The 26488-nt window shown below is 45.2% G+C and overlaps 1 pseudogene; it reads right to left on the bottom strand.

Annotated features, from left to right (window-relative positions):
- LOC118363985 (partitioning defective 3 homolog B-like) overlaps window positions 1–26488 on the bottom strand; it is a 67842-nt pseudogene that overhangs the window by 3422 nt on the left and 37932 nt on the right.

Genomic DNA, 26488 nt, shown 5'->3' with positions numbered 1-26488 from the left:
CCCACAATAAGTAGGGTGAATTTTGGCCCATTCCTCCTGACAGAGCTGGTGTAACTGAGTCAGGTTGGTAGGACTCCTTGCTTGCACACGCTTTTCAGTTCTGCCCACTAATTTTCTATAGGATTGAGGTCAGGGCTTTGTGATGGCCACTCCAATACCTTGACTCTGTTGTCCTTAAGCCATTTTGCCACAACTTTGGAAGTATGCTTGGGGTCATTGTCCATTTGAAAGAACCATCTATTTTGTGAAGTACACCAGTCCCTCCTGAATCAAAGCACCCCCACAACATGATGCTGCCACCCACCTGCTTCACGGTTGGGATGGTGTTCTTCGGCTTGCAAGCCTCCCCCTTTTACCTCCAAACATAACGATGGTCATTATGGCCAAACAGTTCTATTTTTGTTTCATCAGACCAGAGGACATTTCTCCAAAAAGTACGATCTTTGTCCCCATGTGCAGTTGCAAACCATAGTCTGGCTTATTTATGGCGGTTTGGAGCAGTGGCTTCTTCCTTGCTGAGAGGGCTCTCAGGTCATGTCGATATAGGACTCGTTTTTACTGTGGATATAGATACTTTTGTACACGTTTCCTCCAGCATCTTCATAAGGTCCTTTGCTGTTGTTCTGGGATTGATTTGCACTTTTCGCACCAAAGTACGTTCATCTTTTGGAGACAGAACGGGTCTCCTTCCTGAGCGGTATGAAGGCTGCGTGGTCCAATGGTGTTTATACTTGCGGACTATTGTTTGTACAGATGAACGTGATACCTTCAGGCGTTTGGAAATTGATCCCAAGGATGAACCAGACTCGCAGAGGTCTGGTTCATCATTTTTTCTGAAGTCTTGGCTGATTCCTTTTGATTTTCCGATGATTCCAAGCAGAGGAGCACTGAGTTTGAAGGTAGGCCTTGAAATACATCCACAGTTACACCTCAAATTGACTCAAATTATGCCAATTAGCCTATCAGAAGTTTCTAAAGCCATGACATCATTTTCTGGAATTCTCCAAGCTGTTTAAAGGCACAGTCAACTTAGTGCATGTAAACTTCTGACGCACCGGAATTGTGATACAGTGAATTTTAAGTGAAATAATCTGTCTGTAAACAATTGTTGGAAAAATGACTTGTGTCATGCATAAAGTAAATGTCCTAACTGACTTGCCAAAACTATAGTTTGTTAACAAGAAATTTGTGGAGTGGTTGAAAAAAACGGGTTTTAATGACGCCGACCTAAGTGTATGTAAACCTCCAACTTCAACTGTAGATAAAGAGGTGTGATGTAACAAGGGCTCTTTGGTGTCTTCTGGTACAGAACACTGGAATGCTGCAGTGTTCTGTGCAGTAGTGTACATCACGCAGGGGACAGTTAAGAAGCTAGAAGGTTACAAGTATGTTGAGAAAGAATTAAACGGTCCATCTAAAAAAATCAGGGGGTCATGACTCTCATTTGTGTCCTTTCATTCAGAAACACAGACACGCACACAGAACTCTGCCACCCTCCACACTCTTCCCCATTATATCCCTCTCTACCTTCCTCTTCCCTTGATTGACAGCATGATAAGCTAATCCCAGTTCCTTCCTGGCAGCAGAAAGCTACGCCCCTCTTCAATAATTAAAACAGAGTCTCTTGTCTCTCGTTATTCCCACGGGGCATAATTAAATCTATTTCTCTCCATATGCATACTGCAGCAGGCGGCGGCAATTTGGGCTAAATCACCTCCCATTAACGCTTCGTATTACGAGTTATACGACCAAATGGATCAAAACCACCCTCCCAGATGAATCTATTGCCGTTAGAACCGCCACTGCCGTCGAGCCAACTCGGATCATCGTCGAGCCAACTCGGATCATCGTCGAGCCAACTCGGATCATCGTCGAGCCAACTCGGATCATTGCAATAAAGACGGTGTTGAAGCGAGCGTCGAGTGAAATACCGTTTAGTTCAGCTGTAGGCCCAAAATGTATGGTGTTACTGATTTAACGGGTCCTCGATGGATGCAATACGCATGCACCCGCACACATCCAGTTGCATTGACGTCCCAGTTGCCTGGAAATCCAGCAGCACGCACAGACCAAATCAAGATATACAGTCTAAGAAATGAACGCAACACAAAATATATGATTACCGATATCGAGAGGCAGAATGGGGAATGGAAGAAGAACCGAGGAGAAAGTAGGGTTGTAAGCAGTGAGAGAGAAAGAGACCGAGAGAGTAAAAGTGGGTAAGCGACAAGACGGAGAGAAAAATATGTTTTCAGGGTGTGAGGTCGGTGATAGATAGAATGTTATCAGGAGTGTCTTCATTAACGAGGGACGAGTGTGTATGTGTGAAGTGAAAGCGTGTATGGCGTGTCTGTGTGAGAAAAGTGAAAGGTGCGTGTGAGTGTGCATCTTTAAACAGTGTCTGGCCAGTCCCGGGTGTAACGCTGCGTCAATCAGACTGCTTAGCCGAGAGAGGAATGAGAGGAGATAGGGAGGGGGGCACTCCCTCTCTGACAGCCACAGAGTGAGAGATGCATCTGTCACCCAAGGGCGGCACGTGAAATATGGGCTTTATTTTAATTGTTTGCGTTTGTGACTTCTGGCATATTTTAACGATTCATGCACAAAGCGCTAGCTCCAGGCAATTTGTCTTGTCTCCAATTCCCCCCCATTTCTGTCAAAAACAAATGAATATTTAACAAGTCAGTTACACATCTTATTTTCACACTCATTTGGGAGTGAGAGAGTGATCTTTGTGTGTGTGTGTGTGTGTGTGTGTGTGTGTGTGTGTGTGTGTGTGTGTGTGTGTGTGTGTGCAAGTGAGTGATTATTTGTGTTTGTGTGTGTGAGTGAGTGAGCATGTGTGTGCGCATGCGTTTGTGTGTGTGTGTGTGTATGTGCTCATCTGTGTGTGTGTGTGTTTCTCCAAGCACTGTTTGAGCCAGTCACTAGTCCAGCCGCGAGTCCAGGACAGCACACAGAAACCGCGATGAAGAGATACCTTAGGGTGAGAGAGTGACTGATCAAAGGTCCCAGTAGAACTACTCCATCCAGGTTACTAAAGGTGTCGAGGATTCAGACACACCAGAACAATGACAAAGACCCTAACAAGTAGTGAGCAGTTGTAATGAAAGACAGAGGGGGGGGGAAAGAGAGAATGTACGTGACAGAGAAAAGGAAAAGAGAGAGCGCGCGCGAGAGAGAGGAAAAAAGGCAGCCGCACCATTTGCCAGCCAATAATTGCACTGCACTTTGATTTCAAAACAGTCAAAGGAAGAAAACGAGAGAATAAGAAAGAAGTGTGACCCTCCATATCTCCAACTCCCCCCTACAGACTGCATTCCTACCCCATGAAAAGGGCACAGTTAGAGGTTAACGTGCTGTGACCACTCCTGCCCTTCTCCTTAGACCTCATAAGAGCCACTTAATCTTTTCCTGTGAGGGAGGGTACGTCACACACACACACACATATACACACACACACACACACACACACACACACACACACACACACACACACACACACACACACACACACACACACATACACACACACACACACACACACACACACAGGCAGCCGGCAGATACATATCGATCACATTGAGCTTGACAACGGGACGGCGGCAATGGGAAGAGGTGTAATCGCTTCCCGGCGTATTTTGTTTCTGGATAAAGACAGAGTGAATGACACAAAGCAATGCGATCAGATGACCAGTAGAAGGAGACAACTTCCTGATGGCTCAATGGGCTTTTTCATTGGTCGATGAGCCTCCATGTTTCTGGATGAAGATAGAGTGAAGGACCTGAAGTGCTGTGGATCAGATGACCAGGAGACAACGTCCTGATAGCTCAATGGGCTTCTTACATTGGTTGAAGAGGTCTTAATGAGCTTCTTTCATTGGTGGATCAGCCTCCATGAAGACAGAGGCCATAATCACGAGCATCAAAACCGTGATGCGTCATGGCTGAATTATGACTGATCTACAAATCATTTTGAGTAGTTATTTATGATGCAAGGAGATTCGTAGATCAGTCAGTCTCGACTGCAACGTCGAACTCAGCCAGTTACGTGAAGGACCTGAAGTGCTGGAGATCAGATGACCAGGAGACAACTCGCCGATGGCTCAATGAGCTGCTTCATTGGACGATGATGAGCATCCGTCGTCTGAGGTTGACTGGTGTTTTCATTTAGCCATATACATATGTCTGGAATATCCAGACGTCCATATATAAGTCTTTACTGAAGACTCATCTCTTCAGTGTGTCATATGATTGAGTGTAGTCTGGCCCAGGAGTGTGAAGGTGAACGGAAAGGCTCTGGAGCAACGAACCGCCCTTGCTGTCTCTGCCTGGCCGGTTCCCCTCTTTCCACTGGGATTCTCTGCCTCTAACCCTATTACAGGGGCTGAGTCACTGGCTTACTGGTGCTCTTTCATGCCGTCCCTAGGAGGGGTGCGTCACTTGAGTGGGTTGAGTCACTGATGTGATCTTCCTGTCTGGGTTGGCGCCCCCCCTTGGGGTGTGCCGTGGCGGAGATCTTTGTGGGCTATACTCGGCCTTGTCTCAGGGTGGTAAGGGTCAGTTTGTTATATCTGGAGTACTTCTCCTGTCTTATCTGGTGTCCTGTGTGAATTTAAGTATGCTCTCTCTAATGCTCTCTTTCTTTCTCTCTCTCGGAGGACCTGAGCCCTAGGACCATGCCTTAGGTCTACCTGGCATGAGGACTCCTTGCTGTCCCCAGTCCTCCTGGCCGTGCTGCTACTCCAGTTTCAACTGTTGTGCCTGCGGCTATGGAATCCCGACCTGTTCATCGGACGTGCTACCTGTCCCAGACATGCTGTTTTCAACTCTCTAGAGACAGCAGGAGTGGTTGAGATACTCTTACTGATCGGCTATGAAAAGCCAACTCACATTTACTCCTGAGGTGCTAACTTGCTGCACCATCGACAACTACTGTGATTATTATTATTTGACCATGCTGGTCATTTATGAACCTTTATTCATTTGAACATCTTGGCCATGTTCTGTTATAATCTCCACCCGGCACAGCCAGAAGAGGACTGGCCACCCCTCATAGCCTGGTTCCTCTCTAGGTTTCTTCCGAGGTTTTGGCCTTTCTTGGGAGTTTTTCCTAGCCACCGTGCTTCTACACCTGCATTGCTTGCTGTTTGGGGTTTTAGGCTGGGTTTCTGTACAGCACTTTTGAGATATCAGCTGATGTAAGAAGGGCTACATGATACATTTGATTTGATATACGTATCCTGAAGCAATTTACCTTAGAGGTTGTCATCGTACATGCCAATATATTGCACTGAATGCGGGATTAGCAATACAAGGACTTGAACCCGCATGCCCTTTGTTTGTCAGTCCAAAGCCCAAGCCATTACACCAAGAGGTCCAAACCTCTTGACATAGATCAATGGTGTTGTACTAAGGGAGCTATGCTATACAGGGAAGAAGAAGCCTGCCCGTCATGTTGACGGTTTAGTAGCCGATATATATGCATGGGGATTTTCCCTTTCTTTGGCTGTTTTTTCTTCTTCCAAAATCCCTCTAATGCTTGATTGACAGGTCACCGCAGCAACAAGTAAATTACCAAATCATTTCAGGAAGCAGTCCAACATAGAGCAAAAAAATATATATAATTTGTTTTTCTCGGGCTGCGTACATCGATAGCGTGACCCGCTGTTGACGTCCATAGGAAATATATAAATTAGAATTGCGCCATGCCAGAAATATAGGATATAGGATGCACCGTGCCTCAGAACGACAAACATTTTCAGGGAGGAGGCAATTTGGTGGTGGTTGCTGATGGACATTGGACAGGTTTTTAAATCAACATTCCAGAAAACTGAAAGAAAAACAAAATATGAAATGAAAACTACTGCCCTGACTACTCAAATATTCTAGTTGTTAAGTAAGTCATTTACCCACAGGATGAGTGGTGAGTCAAACTTGGGAGTGAACACAACCTGCAAAACAGACACAAAAAAACACAAGACAAACATTCTCCAAGACACTGACATGTTTTCGAGGTGAAAACCTAAGGTCAACAAATCCCCTCCTGTGAGGACAAAGAGCCACTAGCCTTCAAAGCGTCAAAACGGTAAACCATGACAAACTTAGCTAACAACATTACGGTTAAGAAAAACATCCCAGCTTCAGCTCGTCACAGCTTAATGTCACCGACACGTAAACACATCTAAACACGTCTTACAGCTCCAGCGTCACTCTAGTTCACTTACAAGAACTACGCCTAAGTCTCAATTCACCCAAAAGTGTGCACTTGCACACTCCCCGGATTTAAAAGTATTGGATTGGTGTAAGCATTGGCTAAATCCATGATGGAAAAAGTGCAAGTGTACACTTCGGGAGAAGGGTGGCAAATCGGGATGCAGGCCATCTATGGGGGATTTACGGTAGGTCTGAGGAGGGTGTGGCCCATCTTTGGCGCCCATCCTTTAGGATAACATAACCACATACTGGGCTTTCTGATGGAAATGAGAGAATGTAGGTCCGGAACTGGCCCTGCTAATTGGCTTGGTTCCCTGTCGGATTTCATCCATCCCCGGGAAGAGAGAAAGAGAGGCAAGAGGATCGAAGCAAGCGGAAGGGGATTTGTAAACAGCGGATCAGCATGCTGGCTTTCATGTCCCCAATTTGGCAGTAGTAGCGGGGACGGCCGTGTCCTGTCTGTCTGTCACACCGAGGGCCTCAGTGACAGCCATTCTGAGCCGGAGTGACGGGCAGAAGAGTTGGGGAGGGTGACGGAGAGAGAGAGAGGAAGCAGTGTGGGATAGAAAGACCGGGCGCACAAATGTACAAGGATAAGCACACATACAGGTCACAGGAAAGTGCGTTATTGGAGCTGTGATCAGGCAGAAGAGTAAATACAACCTACAAACAGCCACACAGACGAATGCATACAGACACACAGGCCGTGTCCGGAATTTGTCTTTACTACTACTTACTAAAACAAAATATTGCGTACTTATTATACTACATACTATTTAGAACATACGGTTTAGTAAAAAAAAAATGCAGTAAGCAACAAATAACATACTTGGCTCACCCATACTGAGAATGCATTCACTGATGCGCAATTGTAAGGTTGGCGCCATTCATTCCTTTTGGCACAATGAGTCTCTTTATGGGCAATTCCTTGGTAACATGGTAAAATGTAAGCCAAAATAAAACCGATGATTGCAAAGTTTAACTGTACAACTATGCACGAGAACGACTTTTATAAATTTTCACTGGAAGTATTACAAAAACACATTTACTTGAAGATCAGTGCAAAGTTTGGTAACAGAATGACGGCACAAACAGCACAAACTGTCCTTCTGTTACCAAACTTTGCATCTGCACTGTTCTTCAGGTCATTTTTATTTTATAGGGGAGAAATTGTTATAAGTAGAGTTGTAAAGGTTTAACTTTGCAATGATCGGTTTTTGTTTGACATACATTTTAAAGTGAAAAATCTTTGTTACTGTGGAATTGCCCTTCTCTGATTATCAGCTCATTATCAGCTGCTGTCAAACAGACGTGGGTCTGAAAAGACAATATCTTTCCTTAATAGCAGGCAGCGAATTTGTACAAGATGAAAAGCTGAAATGAGTATGACATTTTGGCATTTAAAGTGCACAAAATGTTCTAAATGTCACATACTATAAAACTACCTATTTTCGCATACCCAATCAGCCAACTATTAAGAATACAATTATGGGTTGGGTATTCGGGCACGGTCAGTCGGCCACAGTCAGGAAGAGGACCTCAAAACAGGCAGGCTCGTGTTGACGGGACCATTGTGACATCTCATCGTGCAGTAAATGTAGACATCTTGCACACATACCCATGAGGATATAACGTCAATTTTAGGCTTCGCCAGCACTTTGAAAAAGCTGCCACACCAGTCTCTGTACTGAACATACTGTACACATCTTTCATAAGAGCCTATGAGAGAGTGTACTTTATATGTGTGCACACGGTGGGGAGTCTCACGTGGCGGACGAGTAACGTGGCTGATCTTCAAAAGGCCTGTCAATGCCGAAACTCCCTCAGGCGGTTCGCTCGGCAAGGACACTTCTATCTCTACTGTTGTAGGTACTGAAGGGACAACCAGTCATCTCGCATCAAAGACTGTCTTTATGGTTGGGGGGGATAGGAATATGAAGTATGTAGGAGTGTGTGGATGGCGAGGGGAGTGCAGTTGAGATAAAAATCCAATTTCATTTGTCGCATCCGCCAAATACAACAGGTGTAGTAGACCTAACAGTGAAATGTTTACTTACAAGCCCTTAACCAACAATGCAGTTTTAAGAAAATACCCCCCAAAAAAAAAAAGTAGTAAGAGATAAGAACAAGTAAGAGATAAGAACAACGGTCACGACTTCTACCGAAGTTGATGCCTCTCCTTGTTCGGGCGGTGCTCGGCGGTCGACGTCACTGGTCTTCTAGCCATCATTGATCCATTTTTCATTTACCATTGGTTTTGTCTTGTCTTCCTACACACCTGGTTCCAATCCCATTCTTGACCTGTTATGTATTTAACCCTCTGTTTCCCCTCATGTCTTTGTCAGAGATGGTTTGTTATTATTATCCACTTTGTTTTGTGTATTTTTTTATGGTTTTGGAGTTGTTTTGTACGTCATTAAACTACTCCATTTTACCAAGATAAATTCTCCTGCGCCTGGCTTCCTTGCCACCTATAAACATGCCTTTGACAACAACAAATAATTAAGGAGCAGAAGTAAATAACAATAGCGGGCCTATATACAGGGGGCACCGGTTAGTCGAGGTAATATGTATGTAGGTAGAGTTATTAAAGTTACTATGCATAGATAATAACAGAGAGCAGCAGCAGCGTAGAACGGGGGGGGCAATGCAAATAGTCTGGGTAGCCATTTTGATTAGCTGTTCAGGAGTCTTATGGCTTGGGGGTAGAAGCTGTTCGGAAGAAGAATCTGAGATGGAAGTATCTACTAGATTTTGTGAATGCAATAGAGACCATACTGTTGTCCTCTCAAGAGTGGGAGGAAGAATAAAATAAAGGAAAAGGGGACAAAATAAAGAGGGAAAGAGAGAAATAAAGAAACTAAGTACAATAAGATAGAAAGAGCAAAGTAACGCGAAAAAGACAGAGGGCAATAATCCAGTTAATATTGGCACGGTCAGTGTTTTGATTTCAGAATAGCCTTGTTGAGCGGTGAGTCCCAACTAACGAAATGGATTGTGGAAGTCCTGCCGACGCAAACAAAGGATCTGGCAGTCCAAAAAGAATATGGTACACATGCATAAAAACCATAACGGCCGTGAAAATAACTCAAAATACATTTGTCCCGCTACAGTGTTGCACACACTTTCGATCAGAGGGGAATTAGAATCATATGTTTTTCATTTTCCAGTTTGAAATACAGCCATCAGAGTAAAACATTTGTGATCAACAATTAGATTGGATATGGGAGCGTTTAAGTGTCTTGCCCTCCACTTCTGCTCCAACTGCACTCCGCGTTTAAGACTACACTTGGCTGGAAGTTGAATTCCGATGTAAATGTGTCTTGGAATTTTGATTCAGTCAAATGGTTCAAGAATGTCCTGGCTAAAGCCTTCAACCCATTTGAGTAGTCAGAGAGAGCACAGGGCTCTGTCTCTAACCTTCTCCATTGAGGTTCCCCCTCACTGTATCAGAACATGCTGGGGAGCAAGAGAGTTTGTGATGGAGTGTGTGTGTGTGGTGTAAGTGAGAGTACGTGTGAGTGTGGTTAGTGTGTAAGTGTGCGAGCATGGGTGTGTGTGTGTGTACACTTGCAAGTCTGTGTGTGTGTAGGGCCTCCCGAGTGGTGCAGCGGACTAAAGCGCCGCATCGCAGTGCTGAGGCGCCACTACAGACCGGGAGCCCAATGGGACGACACACAATTGGCCCAGCGTCGTCCGGGTTAGTGGAGGGTTTGGCAGGGTGGGATTCCCTTGTCTCATCGTGCTCTAGCATCTCCTTATGGCGGGCCGTCGCCTGCAAGTTGACTTCGGTTTTCAGTTGGGCGGTGACACATTGGTGTGGCTGGCTTCCGGGTGAAGCGAGCAGTGTGTTATTAAGAAGCCGTTAAAGATGCATGGCTCTCGACCTTCGCCTCTCTCAAGTGCATCTGTGTGCATGCATATCTGTGTATGTGTGTGATAAGAGGTCCAATACCAACAGCCCTGTCCTGTGACCTCTTCATCTCCCGCCTGCAACCCTCCCATAAACCAACCAAGTAAAAGGTTGTGTGTGTGTGTGTGTCCATCCTGGTACCAAGTCAGATGTTAACAGCGTACATCTCCCCACCATTACCACTGACATGCTGGACGATTGGATTCTCATCGGAGGGCCTAAAATCGATAGACATTGAGGCTCTATATAAGTCCATCTATGATCGCAATCGAATCACAAATGTTTGAACTTCTATGGTTTAATAACAAGACCAGATAGATAACCATCTTTTTGCTATACAGTATCACATTACCCAAAATCTCAGCAAGACAATTCTTAGCTTAGAACTAGTGCAGGGCTCTCCAACCCTATTCCTGGAGAGCTACCTTCCTGTAGGTTCTCTCTCCAACCCTATTCCTGGAGAGCTACCTTCCTGTAGGTTCTCTCTCCAACCCTATTCCTGGAGAGCTACCTTCCTGTAGGTTCTCTCTCCAACCCTATTCCCGGAGAGCTACCTTCCTGTAGGTTCTCTCTCCAACCCTATTCCCGGAGAGCTACCTTCCTGTAGGTTCTCTCTCCAACCCTATTCCCGGAGAGCTACCTTCCTGTAGGTTCTCTCTCCAACCCTCATCTAGCACACCTGATTCTAATAATTAGCTAGTTGATAACCTGAACTATGTTAGTTACAACTGAGTTTACAGTGAAAACCTACAGGGTAGCTATTCAGGAGCAGGGTTGGTATGCCCTGTACTAGTGAAATAAATTGAGAGGTGTGTTAGGTGCTTATTGGGATGGGGAAAACGGCGAGAAAACGTTGGGTGAGTGATATTGTAATAAGCCTTGGCTGAATGACCTGAACAGTTGGAAAAGGGGAGTGCTAAAAGAGGCAAGAATGGAACTAGAATTCAGAGATACATATTATGAAACGTAAAGAGGGGAAACATTGGTCCCGTGTGGCTCAGTTGGAAGATCACGAAGCTTGCAACGCTTAGGGTTGTGGGTCTGATTCCCACAGGGGACCAGTACAAAAACGTAATGTATGCACTCACTACTGTAAGTTGCTCTGGATAAGAGCATCTGTAAAATTGTGAATGGTTCCCTACCTTAAGAGGCCGAATCCTTTCTTCTTAGCCTTCTCCTGGTCCTCAGAATTCGCAGTTTTCTTTACTTTTTCTTTGCTTTTCTTCTCTTTCTTCTTCTTCCCTTTGGTCTTCTTCTTCTTCTTCTTCTTCTTCTTCTTCTTCTTCTTCTCTGCCCCTGATTCGATCTGGTCCTGGCGGGATGAGCCACTGACGGGCGTGTCTCGGCCGGAGCTCTGCTCTGACAGGTCACCTGAGAGGGAGGTATCAAAGGTCAAAAATGTCAACGAGGGCTGACTCCGTTTAGTCTGGTTGATTGTTCTGTCAATAGGCTGATGGTCGCCCGAGATTTCTTTAGTCGAGCAGTCACAATTTCTTTCTTTCATGGTGCACAAGACACCACCTGTCTGTTTCGCGCCCGTCTCAGTGGACTAATCCATTGCTGTGGCCACGGGGATGGCACAGTTCATCACTAAGACACGTGACACTGAAATTGTATGTGGTTATATTATGTCAAAAATAATGGCGCAACACTAATATTATTTTGTAACAAATGCGTTTTCTCCTGCGTTGGATACGGTCACTGTCTTCAGTTCTGAAACATGATCTTCCGTTCGCCGTAGAATTGGTGCCTTTCCCTATGTCACTATGTGCATAATAGCAAAGATAACCAGCATATTGAGATGTAGAACAATGCAGCAGAGGCAACAGCAGCAGAGATGAGGAAACAGCCCTTGCCTTAGACTAATTGTCTCAGAAAATGTAGGAGGGTGGCAAACCCAACTTAATTAGGTCTATAATCAATAGTCTAACTTAGATGTGCCTGGCTTTATAAATCATCCCTATATATCTACAGAAGTAAGACAGATCTTGCTTTTGTTGCCTGTCTGAGTGTTTGTTTAATAGCCTACTGATTCCGTGAGCACCAAGCCTCATGCAACAGGCAAAATGTTGGATAAAGCAATTTCACAGATTCGGCTGTTTTTAAATCTTTGCTATGCTTTAATAAATGCGTTACACTTTTTTTCCCCCATTACAAAAGACTGCTATTACTTATAATTTATTTAGTGTTGTTTACACTGTTCCAGATAGGCAGAAAAAGAATGTTGTAATCCAACAGCACCTGTTTGTCACACATAATATGCCAGCAGCTCTCGCTCCCACACCCTCGTTTTCTTGATCTCCTACTTAGTCATTACAATTATTATCATCATCATTATTATAATAATAAGCAATTTCGTTATCATTAGGAGGCTTTGTATAGTAACTCCCATTGAGCTGTATGTAGGCTTAAGAGCACATCATGTTTCGTCTTAATACCATAACTTATTTAGGCCTATATTTCAATATATAGTATCTATCAATCAATCATTCATTCATTTGTTCATGCCATCACACAGCATACGAGGCGTTCATGCTTTGAAATGGAATCAAGAATTTTTGTTCAAAATGTAATAAGGGGAGCTTTGAATAATTAGCCTAAACAATAAATAAAAGAGCAATTCACGAACGCTTGCAACTGTTTTCAGTTTGCTGTAATTAGAACCGGCTCTCTGGTGCGCTTACATATTTAGTGTTGTATACGCTGTTCTAAAAGGTCAGGAACAAAATGGAATATTGTAATCTAACAGCAACCGTTTGGTACACATAATACTCGCGCCCCGCTTGCTCCTCTGCCCTCCTTTACCTTGATCGCCAGTAGCATTCACAACTAAGTTAAATGTCTTCCACAGATCCGAGTTCCCCTCTACCTCCTGAGCAAACGTTCACCCGTTTCGAGTTTCTTTTTCACGTCCGCCACATCCATCTCACTGTCACGTGTTACGAGATTGTTCAAACCAATTTATTGATGTGATTATGAAAGGCTATAAGTCAGGCCGTGGCCACATACTGTACATGCGACACTTGCATGTTTCAAGTAAAGAGAGCTCAGGGTTCAGGGAATATTTTCCCTAAACAAATTAGGGATTTCCGTAACGGAACTTTTCAGTCAGAAACAAGTATTGAACTAAATGGCTGAACAGGACGTTGCAGCTAACACCGTGTGTTAAACACTTGCTGTGCTGTGGTGCCTTCACGCTGCAGGAGGGAGGAGAGCGAGACAACGTGCGCCAGTCACACGATGTCATTGTTTTAACAGTGTGGCCATCGAGCTCTTTCTTGAGTCATTTGTGTGTCTTAACTATTTCATCAAACAGTGTGCTTAAAGCACCAGACAAGCTCAGTGCACATGTAGTTGATTTTATTCAAACACATTGGGCGTGTCTATATGTGGAAAAATAAGTTTAAACATTTCGACCAAACAATGTGAACAGGACGACTCACAGTCGACCAAGATGTATTTTTTAGCCAGGGACAGCCTTAAGGTCAACACAGATGCCGTACACCCAATAAACTAGGCGGACAAAAACAAACTCATATACCTCCCCCATCCCTCCTGCAGTGACTCACCACTTTGCAGCCGGGTTCACCGACATGTCTTTTTGGGAAAGTGGTGCTGACTCCAATCTTGTATTCAGAATCACTGGTTCCCCCCTCTAAGCCTGAGGCATCCACTCCCTGAGGCCAGAGGGAAAGTCAGAGGCAATTCTAGTGCTTTACAGTTCAGTTTGGATGCTCAGATGGTCACACACACACACACACACACACACACACACACACACACAGACAGATCTTTGGCTTCAGATGAAAGAGGTTACATCAAAAATGTGCAGCTGTGGGATTAAATAAGTTCCCTGGCCAGAAACGCTGACTACATATTCATTGAGCCGCTAAAAACAGTGTGTCCTTTTGCGACCCCCCCGTTTGCTGGACACCAGCGAGTTACGCAATGGCTAATTGACTCATTATTAATATCCGTGATAACTCAAAGTTTATACAACTCATGTGTGGATATTTCTGAATAATCGGTCCAAATGCAATCCTACACTGAGTGCACAAAACATTAGGAACACCTTAATAGTGAGATGCAAATCCTTCTGTCCTCAGAACAGCCTTAATTCGTCAGGGCATGGACTCTACAAGGTGTCAGAAGCATTCCACGGGGATGCTGGCCCATGTTCACTCCAATGCTTCCCACCGTTGTATCAAGTTGGCTGGATGTCCTTTGGCTGGTGGACCATTCTTGATACACACGGGAAACTGTTGAGCATGAAAATCCCAACAGCGTCGCAGTTCTTGACACACTCAAACCAGTGCGTCTCACACCCAGTTCAAAGGCACTTAAATCTTTTGTCTTGCCCATTCACCCTCTGAGTGGCACACATACACAATCCGTGTTTCAAAGGGTGTGTTTGGCAGGTAGTCTAGAGGTTAGAGCGTTGGACTAGTAACCAAAAGGTTGGAAGATCAAATCCCCGAGTTGACAAGGTTAAAAAATCTGTCTTTCTGCCCCTGAACAAGGCAGTTAAACCCACTGTTCCTAGGCCGTCATTGTAAATATGAATTTGTTCTTAACTGACTTGACTGGTTAAATAAAGGTCGAGTAAAAAATAAATAACAATAAAAGCTTCAAAGCTTAAAAATCCTTCTCTAACCTGTCTCCTCAAATCAAAATGGGCACAAATGCTTATTTGTATTGTAATGAGATTTGGCCTTATTTGGGGAAGAGGATAATTGGAATGATACCCAGTGTGCATTGCAAGTGTCAATTTTGGACAAAGTGTCTATTTTCAACAAATGACAAAATACTCTAAATTAAAATACGTATTTGTCCTCCCTGCCCCTTCGACCCCTGGTTTAGAAGATAGGGCTGTGGGAACACTGGGCTGTGGGAACACTGGGCTGTGGGAACTGAGGGAACATAGGACCCAGGGTACATACGTCCAAGGGAACATAGTCATGTTCAGTGTTGCATTAAAGTTTATGGTGATTTCCCTTACCGCCCTCCGGCTCCGAGGGCCCGTCGTAGGACTTGTTGATGGCGGCACGGAAGCTCTGGCGCACAATGTGAGGCCTGGGACGGTGGAAGGGCACCTGGCTCAGCTGCCGGGCCTCCGACATTGCCGACTGCAGGCTTTCCAAGGAGCAGGACTTCCATAGGCCCAAGGTGGGACCCAGGTCACTCCCCCTGGATGAGGCCGCTGACAAGGGGAGAGATGGGGAGGGAGGGGAAGGAGACCCCAGTCAGCATGGATAGAAGGATGGAGGAGGAGGACTGGAAGTGGAAAGAGAGAGAGAAAGAGAGATGAGCGGTTGGGAAGAAATGGATGGACAATTTAAAAATGGGGAGTTAGAGTAAAAAGGATGGATAGGGACAGGTGTAAGAGATGGGAGGCGAGAGAGGGGGAAAGGATGCATTCATGTAGAAGCAAAGGAAGAGGATGAAGGGGAATGGAGGAGAGCCAAAGGACTGCCGTGAGTAGACACGCACGGGCCACAGTTAGGAGGAAGTGAGACAGAAAAAAAGAGGACATGGACCACGAAGACGATTGGACAGGCGAAAAAGAGGAAGATCGCAGTTAATGAAGAGGGAGAAGAAGAGAGAGACAAGGTGGAGGTAATGGAGGAGGAGCGCGAGGAGGATAAAGGAGAAGAAACAAAAGCGGGAGGACACAGAGGAGAAGGGAGCGGACAAAGAAAGAAGAGACAAAGAAGAAAAGGGCCAGGCAGGAAAAGGTCTACTGCACATGTCATACACATGGCCAACCCTCTTCAAGGGGAGCTCCTGGGTGTACAGGTGTTTGCTTCAACCCTGCTGGAACACACAACAAAAGGTCCCGGTGAGCAGCTAGTGCAGTAGGTGTTCTAAATTAGGGTTGGAACAAAAGCACGCAGGAGGGTATAGCTCTCCAGGAGAAAGGTCGGTCCAATGGCTAGTGCTGTAGGTTAGTCACAGAGGTCCATCGCCAGAGCAGGGCATGCATGAGTAGGCCGCAGAAACAGACAAGCAAAGGGGATGTGGCGAGAAACACACAGCCAGTCCCAAATCGTTCCCTTATCTTTCATTTGGCCCTAACGCTATTTTGCTAAAAAGGTATGGAAAATAGTTGAAAACTGACTGAAAAAGTGACTATTTCTAAGTGTCTGTTTCTAACTCCCACCGGGGATTTGCCAGACTTTTACGCTTCAAAACGCTCTCGGAGATGGTAAACGCTCAAAATGTTCTCGTTTTAGACTCTCTTTTGTCGACTCAGTCTTCAAAGCATGAGAATATTCCTCATTGAAATTGATCTTTGGAGAGTGGGCGATAGAGTCGAGGGGAAAGGAGGGAAAGTGAGCCAGAGCTGCAGCGGCAGTGGCTTTTAAGTCCTAAATTGACTTTGAGGAAGAAGTTGGATTTGTGTGAAATAAGGGTTTATAAATAGAGAGCGGGTACGTTTAGGAATAAAACACTCAATTTGAGAAGCAGGATTTGTGTCACAAATGTAATTGTGGCTGTCCGGCAAGCAGCTTGATAGAATTAAGCCGCTTGCTGCTGGGTTCTGCAGTGAACGCTGTGCTCAGAGTGTGTGTGTGTGTGTGCAGTACACACTTGTGTGCATTTGCAAGCATAACACCACCTGTATGTGTGTGTGTGTGCATTGCGTGCGCAAATGCACGCATACATGTTTGTGTGTGTGTTTGTGCGCGCCCGTGGGCACGTGTGTGTGTGTGTGTGTCTACATGTTTGAGAGAGGGTGTGTGTGTGTGTGTCTGCTCTTCGTCCATATCCAGTGTAGGTATGTCACACGGGTGACGGTAGATGTAACTGAATAATGAGCGCTACAGGAGGGCGATCATCCGCCTGCAGAATTTCAAGGGTGAAACAAGCATTTGACTCCTATCACTGCCTGCTGTGGACCAGATGCTCAATGTGGGTTCACTCACTCATGTCAGGTCAACAAGCATCGGTGATAGGTGCAATCCTCTGACAGGAGTTCCGTAGGGGGATTCACACAAACCAATACTGCCCATCTGAATACAACTTCGAACAATATGAGTAATGTTACGCAACTACCTCCAGCAACACACACCTGCGTATTTCAAATCAAAACACATTAGGACCACAAGTACGATGCAGAGAAGCATAGATGCACACGCCAGAATGCCTCGAAACACACCCAGCGCTAGGATACTACCGCAGTGTACATAGGGCCGAGGTAACGCGCAGAGGGCCGAGGTAACGCGCATAGGGCGGACCTCAATGGTACAGTATGGTGTGGTATAGAGAGAATATAAGATATACTTTATTAGTCCACGCGAGATGAAAATTCTGCTTTTATTCAACCCCCGATATACATATAGTACACAAACACACATTAGATTGGAGAGGCTGGAGCAGAGGGCAGCCACAGTGCATCGCCCAATGAGCAATTTTAGGGGGTTAATTTACTTGCTCAAGGGAACATCGACAGTAGGTGGCACTTGAGATATTGATGCACTTGTAAGCATTTCACTCTTTGACTAGAGTGAGCATTTCTGCAGCTCAGCTGAGCAAGGGCGCCACCGGTGATGGAAATGCCACTTTTTAAGCAGCCTCTCCCTGCAGTGGATGATTTAAAAAGGTCAGTTGTCATGGAGACACCTCTGTCCGTGTCGGCGTGTGTGTGTGTGTGTGTGTGTGTGTGTGAGCCTCCCTCTTCTTCTCATCATCACGGAGGATAAACCGATAATGTCTATCTTTCCAACTCGGAGAACCCTGGATTCAATCTCTCGGCTAGCCTATAAAACCACGTTCACTGTGATGGGAACTAGTGAAACAACCTATATTTGAACCCTTTCCAATAAATGGAAAAGGTATATAACGGTTTCAATGTGGGTGGGTGGAAACCTTCAAACCTATTTTAATACCAAAACCTTTGGGTGTTGACATTTGAGCTCTACCAGATGAAAACTGAATAATTTAGTGTTCATAGGGCAAGGTAAAGTATAGGAGAGGCAGACACAACAAAACAAACAGGTTTTAGAGTGGTACAGTAAGCAATGCACATGAAAGTAGCCACTACCCTGTCTTGTGTGAAATAATTCACTTAACCCAAAAGTTCAAATCAAAGTACAGTCCAATTAACGTCCCGACCAATCACAGTTTAGTTCCAATTAACGTTGCAACCAATCATAGTTGATCTACTCTCCCTGACTGCACTCTGATAAATCACTAACGTTGCGTCCCCAGACGGGACACAGATGCAGGCAGTGGGCAGTAATCCTGTTTAGATGTATAGATGGAGCCTCAGGCTGCATATTTGCTCCGTTGGACGTATGGCTCTAATAATGGTCGGGGACTTAAAAGGCCATTTCATCATTACAGACTCACCTTTAGTGGATTAGTCGCGTGGAGGGATGGGGGGCAGGAACTAGAGATGGGACATGTGCCACTTGTTAAAGCTAGGTTTAATGAAATACACTACTATGCTGCGGTAGAACACAAAGCATGTAGTGTGGGCAGAGCACACACACACACACACACACACACACACACACACACACACACACACACACACACACACACACACACACACACACACACACACACACACACACACACACACACACACACACACACACACACACACACACAGACAGACAGACAGATGGCCCTTCCCGCTACAGAGTGATCCATCAATTCAAATCAGCCCAACATGGTGACTTTCAACTTGAATCAACAACAGTGAGATGGGGGAGAAGGGGGCTGGGTAGAGAGAGAGCGATACGAACTACAACAAAGCAGGGTTCCATGTTGGCAGGGGAAAAGGGAAGGCTACATGTTTTCAAAGTCTAATTGCAGAAGGGGACAAGACAGAATAATGGACACTGCCAGTTGCACAGCAGGCCAGAAGCTAGCCAGTGTTTGCCGCATCTAACAGGGCTTCAGCGTAGGTGGATATCCCCCATCTCCAACAGAAACAAACCCAGGCATCAGCAGAGCAAAACATGCACACACACACCACAACATTTGTTAGAAGACCTGTGTGCGCGGCAGGGCTACTAAGTGGAGTGTGTGTGTGTGTGTGTGTGTGTGTGCGCGCACGCGTGTTGGAAGCGTTCCCAGACCTGTGTGTGAGTAGAGCTGCCAGAGGGAGATGTTAAGAGCCGGGGGACAGACAAAGAGGAGGATGGAGAGATGGTGACAGAGACCACACCGAAATGGAGTGAGAGAGTCCCCCTCCAAACATCCATCTATCCCCCTCTCCTACATGAGCATGTTCTCCTCCGGCTGTTGATACACACTAGTCTATTCAGAGGACCTGAGGATTACTGCCCTCTTTTACATACATGCAAAGAAACACACACGCACATGTGTAATCCACAAGTTTCTTGTTTCTATGCATTAGTGTTTCTTTGCGCAACGCACACACACGCACAGAGAGAGAAAGAGAGAGAGAGAACCTAAACCAGGAGGCTTTAAAGACTGGGCTTATACAGGCTGTAGCTATGAGAAGGTAGAGAGCGAAGGAGATATATGGGCACTAGGTGAGAAGGGAAAGGGAGGATTATTTGGAAGGGGAAGCTCAAAGGATGGAGCATGTTACCTATAATCACATAACACTAAGAAAGCACAGAGGAACAGAGAGGAAGGAGGATAATTGGGATATGGAGAATAAGAGAAGATGAAATGGGGATAGGAGGGGACAGACTAAGCGTGAGAGAGACAAGACTGACCGCTCCGGAGAGAGAGAAAGAGAGAGAGAGAGGAGAGAGAGAGGAGAGAGAGAGGAGAGAGAGATAGTAGAGAAAGAAGACTAAGAAGAGTAACAAGAAAGACGCTTAAAACACACATAAAATGGTGAGGAAGATAGAAAGGGAGTGAGAGCACGGAGAGAGCGAGGAATGGAGAAGGTATGGAGAGAGGGAGAGCAAGAGAGGAAGAAGTCAAAAGCAAATGAGAGAGTGAGAGCGATAGACAAAGCATGACCGAAATAGGAGAGAGAGAAAGAAATAGTAGGAAAAGAGAGCGAGCGAGTTGGGAGAGAGAGACAGGAAAATAGAAGGAGAGCGAGAGAGAGAAATAGAAGGAAAGAGTAACTCTGCATCATACTACACCCCCCCCTCAGCCCGAACAGAGGTTTTAGCCAGATTAAAGCCGGAGGCGGAGCCCCTCTTAAAGACCATCCTACTAATGAAATATGTCAAGGCCTATAAAGAAGCATGGGGCCATTTAAAGAATCATGCACGGGGCCAAGTCCAAAACAGCCCTGTCAGCAAACTGGCCTCAGTGCAGCCTGTCAATACACATTAGCTTCCACATCAGTTAGAGGCTGATGTAGAAAATGAATCTCTTTATCTATCATAGCCCATAAGGGTTATTATGACTACCGATCAGAAAATGGGCTTTGAGGGAAATCATGGTGGGGGGCTGAGCCTGGTACTTTACTGTGGGGGTGGGGACTTGTAGAGTTGTTGTTATGCGGCAACAGGTTTTTGCTGCGGGAGATTTAAGGTGTGTGTGGGCGCGTGTCAGCAGGGGGCGTGCGTTCAAAGCCTATCACTCAATCCCTGCACCCTCTTTCTCACTTAAGTGAAAGGAGACAAATTAAGAACATCCCGGTCTAATGCAATCTAGGGCTGTCGGAGCAAAGAGGCAGCTCAACAAATCACTTCCTGCTGCTTCCAGCTGAGTAAGGAGAACACATAAAACAGGTGCAGTGACACAAAGCATCTCCCCGCTGAAGTGTGTTCCCTCCAGGGTGAAGTTTCCCCAAATGTACAGATCTAGGATCAGCTTCCCCTTCCCTCAATCCTTACATTAACCATTAGTGGGGAAATGCAAAACTGACCCATGACCAGTGTCTAGGGACAACTTCACCCTACTACGGAAGGGTCCTGAACAGGTCATAACTTGTTTTGCGGTAAGTATGACAGCACACTGAAAATTAGGATTATTTTTCATACCTTTTTTCAATGCTTTCTTTGTTTGAGAAGGTGTGTGTTTGTGTGTCTGAAGAGTGTGCGTGTGGTGTGTGAGAAGAGTATGTGTGTGTGATGTGTGTGTGTATGTGTTGGGGATATGGATAGGGGGAAGAGCGTGTTTCTTCACCTGGTCTGCTCTGCCAGGGATCTCATGTTGCTCTCATCAGCCACTGAAACACAGAAAACACACACAGTGAATATTGGAACACCATAAACTGTTGCCTTTGCTTTCTCTGAGCAGAGATGGAGAAAAAGAGAGAGGGAGCAAGACACGGAGAGAAGAGTGAGAGGGAAAGAGCGATAGGGTGGGGAGGGCAAGAACTGGGTACTCTCTCCCTCATCCCCCCCTCTCTCATCACTCTTTCCCCCTCTCTAATCCACACCAACAGGATTGAGGAGGCAGGCAGGGAGCGGCATCAGCTGCCAGAGGGGCACTGCACCACGGGACACAATAATAGGTTTTCATTACGTTGCAATTTCTCTGAAATAATCCCTTTTCATATTTTATGAGGTCAATTTTCTCCCGGCAGAGAAACGAGAGAGCGGAAGGAAAAAAAAAAAAGGAAAAAAAAGAGAGGGAGAGGAAATGCAGCTGCGACAGAGGATGAGACTGGCTGTTATATTTGCTGGCTTCACGCGTTACGTTTTCCCTCAAATACAGTAGCCACAAAAAGGTTGGTGGTGTGTGTGTGTGTGTGTGTGTGTGAGCTGTGTGGCTCGAAGCTAAAGAATAATGTGCATATGAATCTGCTTTTATTGTTACAGAGACCCCCCCACCCCCCTGTTCGGAGAGAAGCATCAACAATCTCTCACCCACCCACAGATAAATGTTCTGCTGCTGGGATAGGAATTTGTCGCTGGTGTTGGTGAGCTCACTATGGCTACTGCTCAGTGAATTCCACGGTTTCTTCTCCACGCGTGTGCCTTCATGTACATGACTCAACTAATGTCGGATCAGGTCATGTGGTCAAGGGAAAAACTCCTGGGTCTGAATTCAAAACGTGTCTCAGAGTAGAAGTGCCGATTTAGTCCCCACCTTATGCTCCTTATGATTTCAAAAGCAAAACTGATCCTAGATCAGCACTACTACTCTGAAAGGCTTTATGAATACGGGCCCAGGTGCAACCATTAAGAAAGACTTGAGAGCGAGTGTTTAGGATCACAGTCTTGGCTAAGCCTATTTAACCAACGTCTGATACCTCTGGAATGCTGAAGAAGCCATGTGTGCATCCTAAATGGCACCCTCTTCCCTATTATAGTAAGTCAAATAAATAGCCTTGTAGCATGAGGCAGCTTGATGTATAAGTACACACTCTGGCCAAAAGTTCCGGAATAGGGTGCCATTTGAGATGCAGCCCTTGTTTTGCTTGTGCACCCTACAGTCCCCATAATAAAACATTTGCTAAGCACCAGAGCTTAGATTGCTTATTACTTTTTGCTTAGTGCAAAAAATAAACCCTCAGACTTGATTCAACCAGCTTAACCCCCGTTTGGAAATGGGAAACTACCCCTTTGTAAAGGGGGTGATCCTTACAAATGTGACACACAGCACAGGGTCACAGTGTCATACAGTCCCCATGCCTCTGGTAACAACCCCCCCCCCATCCTCAGATAACCCCCCCATCCTCAGATAACACCCCCCCCCCCATCCTCAGATAACAACCTCCCCCATCCTCAGATAACAACCTCATCTCAATCTGTCATTTTCATGAGGGAGAGAGTGAGAGAGTGAGATAGTGAGAGAGTGTGAGAGTGTGTGAGAGAGAGAGAGATCCACAGAGAGAGATCCACAGAGAGAGAGAGAGAGATCCACAGAGAGAGATCCATAGAGAGAGATCCATAGAGAGAGAGATCCACAGAGAGAGATCCACAGAGAGAGAGAGAGAGAGAGAGATCCACAGAGAAAAAGAGAGATCCACACAGAGAGGGAGAGAGATAGAGATCCAGAGAGAGAGAGAGATAGAGATCCAGAGAGAGAGAGAGATAGAGATCCAGAGAGAGAGAGAGATAGAGATCCACAGAGAGAGAGAGAGATCCACACAGAGAGAGAGAGATCCACACAGAGAGAGAGAGATCCACACAGAGAGAGAGAGAGATCCACACAGAGAGAGAGAGATCCACACAGAGAGAGAGAGATCCACACAGAGTGAGAGAGAGATCCACACAGAGAGAGAGAGAGATCCACAGAGAGAGAGAGAGATCCACAGAGAGAGAGAGAGATCCACACAGAGAGAGAGAGAGAGATCCACACACAGAGAGAGAGATCCACACAGAGAGAGAGAGAGATCCACAGAGAGCGCGAAAAGAAGGAGAAAGATGGACGGAAAGGGAGTGAAAGAACAAGAAAGAAGGAGAGAGATTACGAAAAAGAGAAAGACAAGAGAAGCAGTGAGCAGGATGCGGGGGTCTCTTCCTAATAAAAGCCAATAAATGTGCAGTAGTGGCGGGCAACTAGTTTAGGAGGGGGAACCCAATCCACAACACTAATGAACTGGGATTGGAAACCAGCGACAGGCAAATAAAAAACTTCACAGAAAAGAGAGAGATGAGGGAAGAATGAGAGAAGAGAGCAACAAAAAAAAGGAAGGCGGGAGCAAGAAGAAAAGAGAGGCTAACAGGGTCACCCAGGGGCCAATATGAGGAAATAAGCTGCTGTGCTCTCAGCTTTCAGGGAAAGTTGGGTACGACTGAAGGATCCATGCTTGGCACAGACTGGCAGTGTCATGCGGAGACGTGCGCATACGCACGCACACAGAGCAGTGTCAGACTGACTAGACACACAAGTCTAGTTCAGGAATTGTTGTCTTGATAAGGTCAGGCCTCCCAAGTGGCACAGCGGTCTAAGGCACTGCATCGCAGTGCTTGAGGGGTCACTACAGACCCGGGTTCGATCCCAGGCTGTGTCACAGAGTCCCATAGGGCAGTTCACAATTGGCCCAGCGTCGTCCGGGTTAGGGGAGGGTTTGGCCGGGGTGGGAGCTTTACTTGGCTCATTGCGCTCTAGCGACTCCTTGTGGCGTGCCGGGCGCCTGCAGGCTGACTTCGGTGCGTTAACTCTGACACTCTGGTCATGTTTCGGGGAACGAATTCCTCGACCTTCGCCTCTACCGAGTCTGTTGGGGAGCGACGAGACAAGATCATAATTGAAATTGGGTGAAAAAGAGGGTAAAATACCCCCCAAAATATATCATGTTAAAAAAATTGGCAAACATTTCATGTCATATGCGTGCCTTAACATAACATTATAAGACCATTACAATGGGCCCATGTGTTAATGTTGAATCTGTGCTTGGAATGCAATAGGGACCTTACAGATGTTGTATGCATGGTGGACAGTGGAAGGGTCAACAAGGGCCAACAAGTGCTCAGCATATGTGGGAATTCCTTCAAGACTGTTGGAAAAGCGTTCCAGGTGAAGCAGGTTGAGAGAATGCCAAGACTGGGCAAAGCTGTCATCAAGGCAAAGGGTGGCTACTTTGAAGAATCTCAAATATAAAATATACTTTGATTTGATTTGTTAAAAACATTGGTTACAGTGAAATGTTTGCACACCTACTCGTTATACACACACACACACACACATATATTATATATAATAACAAAAATATTTACACAACATGTAATAGTTTCATTGATTTTACTGAGTGACAGACACTCATTAGAGGAAATCAGTCAATTGAAATTAATTCAATAGGCCCTAATCTATGGATTTCATGACTGGGAATACAGATATGCATCTGTTGGTCATAGATATTTTAAAATAAAATAAATAGGCCTCAGGATCTCGGCACGTTATTTTTGTGCATTCAAATTGCCATCGATCAAATACAATTGTGCTCATTGTCCGTAGCTTATGCTTGCCCATACCATAACCCCACCATAGGGCACTACGTTCACAACATTGACATCAGCAAACAGAAATTCAATATAAATCTTTTTTTGAAAAGTGATTTTTAAACTGAATGCAATATTCATTCAAGTCCGTTTCAAATCATGAAATACAATACTGAATTTATGAATGAAATTATTCAATTTGTGCATTACCAATTAAAAAATAATAAATTCAAATTCAATACCAATTAAAAACTATGGAATTCAAATGCAATTTCGGTTGGCACTGAAATCCCTCCATATCGGAATAAGAGTGCATGTGTGCAACACTGTGTGCTCACCCAGGTCCGTGCTCTTAAGAGTTCCTTGTCTGAGGGTAGTCCGTCTGCCTGGGTTGCTGTGCTCTCTGTGTGTCTGGGTGAAGGGGACCCTCAGGAGAATAGGGAGTCTTGTTCCGCTCACTGAGAAAAACCACCACAGATTATAATCAACACTACTAACATTGTAGCCTGTACGTTTGTTATGTCCTATTTTAATGTTTAACCTCGCTTTCATAGTGTATTTTATGTAAATATACTTCTAGTGTTACTTCTTTTCCAGCAGTGGTGGCAAGGGTAGTGGGGGGTGGGGGGGTGCATTGCTACTAGCATTAGAGCAATAACATTGTAGCTGTTTCTATAGACTTCCAGTCATTGAGCTAATGACAGTCCATTTAAAAGAATGTCTTGGCAAAAAATGATTATACAACAACATTTACAAAATATTTTTTGTAGTGGTGGCAGTGGGCCACCTAAACACATATATTCAAATCTTACACATGTATTAGCTAATTTTCCCCCAACATGGGACACCACCTAACTTGGGACACTCTAGCGGTTAGAGGATTAAATCACCTCGAGCTCAACATTTAAATGGACTGGAAAATAACAGTAAGTTTTGCGACTAAAGATTTTCATTGCAATTTATCTAAGTTGAGTTTTCAATATATATATATATATGCTGGCCCACGTTGACACCAATCCTTTCCACAGTTGTGTCAAGTTGGCTGGATGTCCTTTGGGTGGTAGATCCATTCTTGATACACACGGGAAACTGTTGAGCATGAAAAACCCACCAGAGCTGCAGTTCTTGACACAAACTGGTACACCTGGCACCTACAACCATATACTTCATCTACACTGAGCAAAGTGCCATTAGTAAGGGATAATAGCTTTCACCTGGATTCACCTGGTCAGTCTGTCATGGAGAGCAGGTGTTTTTAATGTGTTGTATACTCAGTGTATAACATAGTTGTGTCATGATCTGAGCTGAATCATGCATCACTTATTCGAAAGGACTGGACAGGTGAAAGCTACAGTACGTGGTGGAACCCATGCGTCCACCTATCCAATCATGGTCGTATTCACTAGGAACCAAATGGAAGCATGTTTGTTTTCGTGCAGATTTTTTTTGCTTTGATGTACACTAATGAATATGACCAATGTATAATTTTAAAGGAACGCGTCCCAAATGGCAATCTATTCCCTATTTAGTGCACTACTTTTGACCTGGTCTGGAATTCAAACAGGGCCACAGTGTAATG

The sequence above is a fragment of the Oncorhynchus keta genome, chromosome 30, assembly GCF_023373465.1.
Source record: "Oncorhynchus keta strain PuntledgeMale-10-30-2019 chromosome 30, Oket_V2, whole genome shotgun sequence".
In the NCBI taxonomy this organism is placed as follows: Eukaryota; Metazoa; Chordata; class Actinopteri; order Salmoniformes; family Salmonidae; genus Oncorhynchus; species Oncorhynchus keta.
Note: the sequence above shows the minus strand (reverse complement) of the source record. Positions and strands in the feature narration are given on the sequence as shown.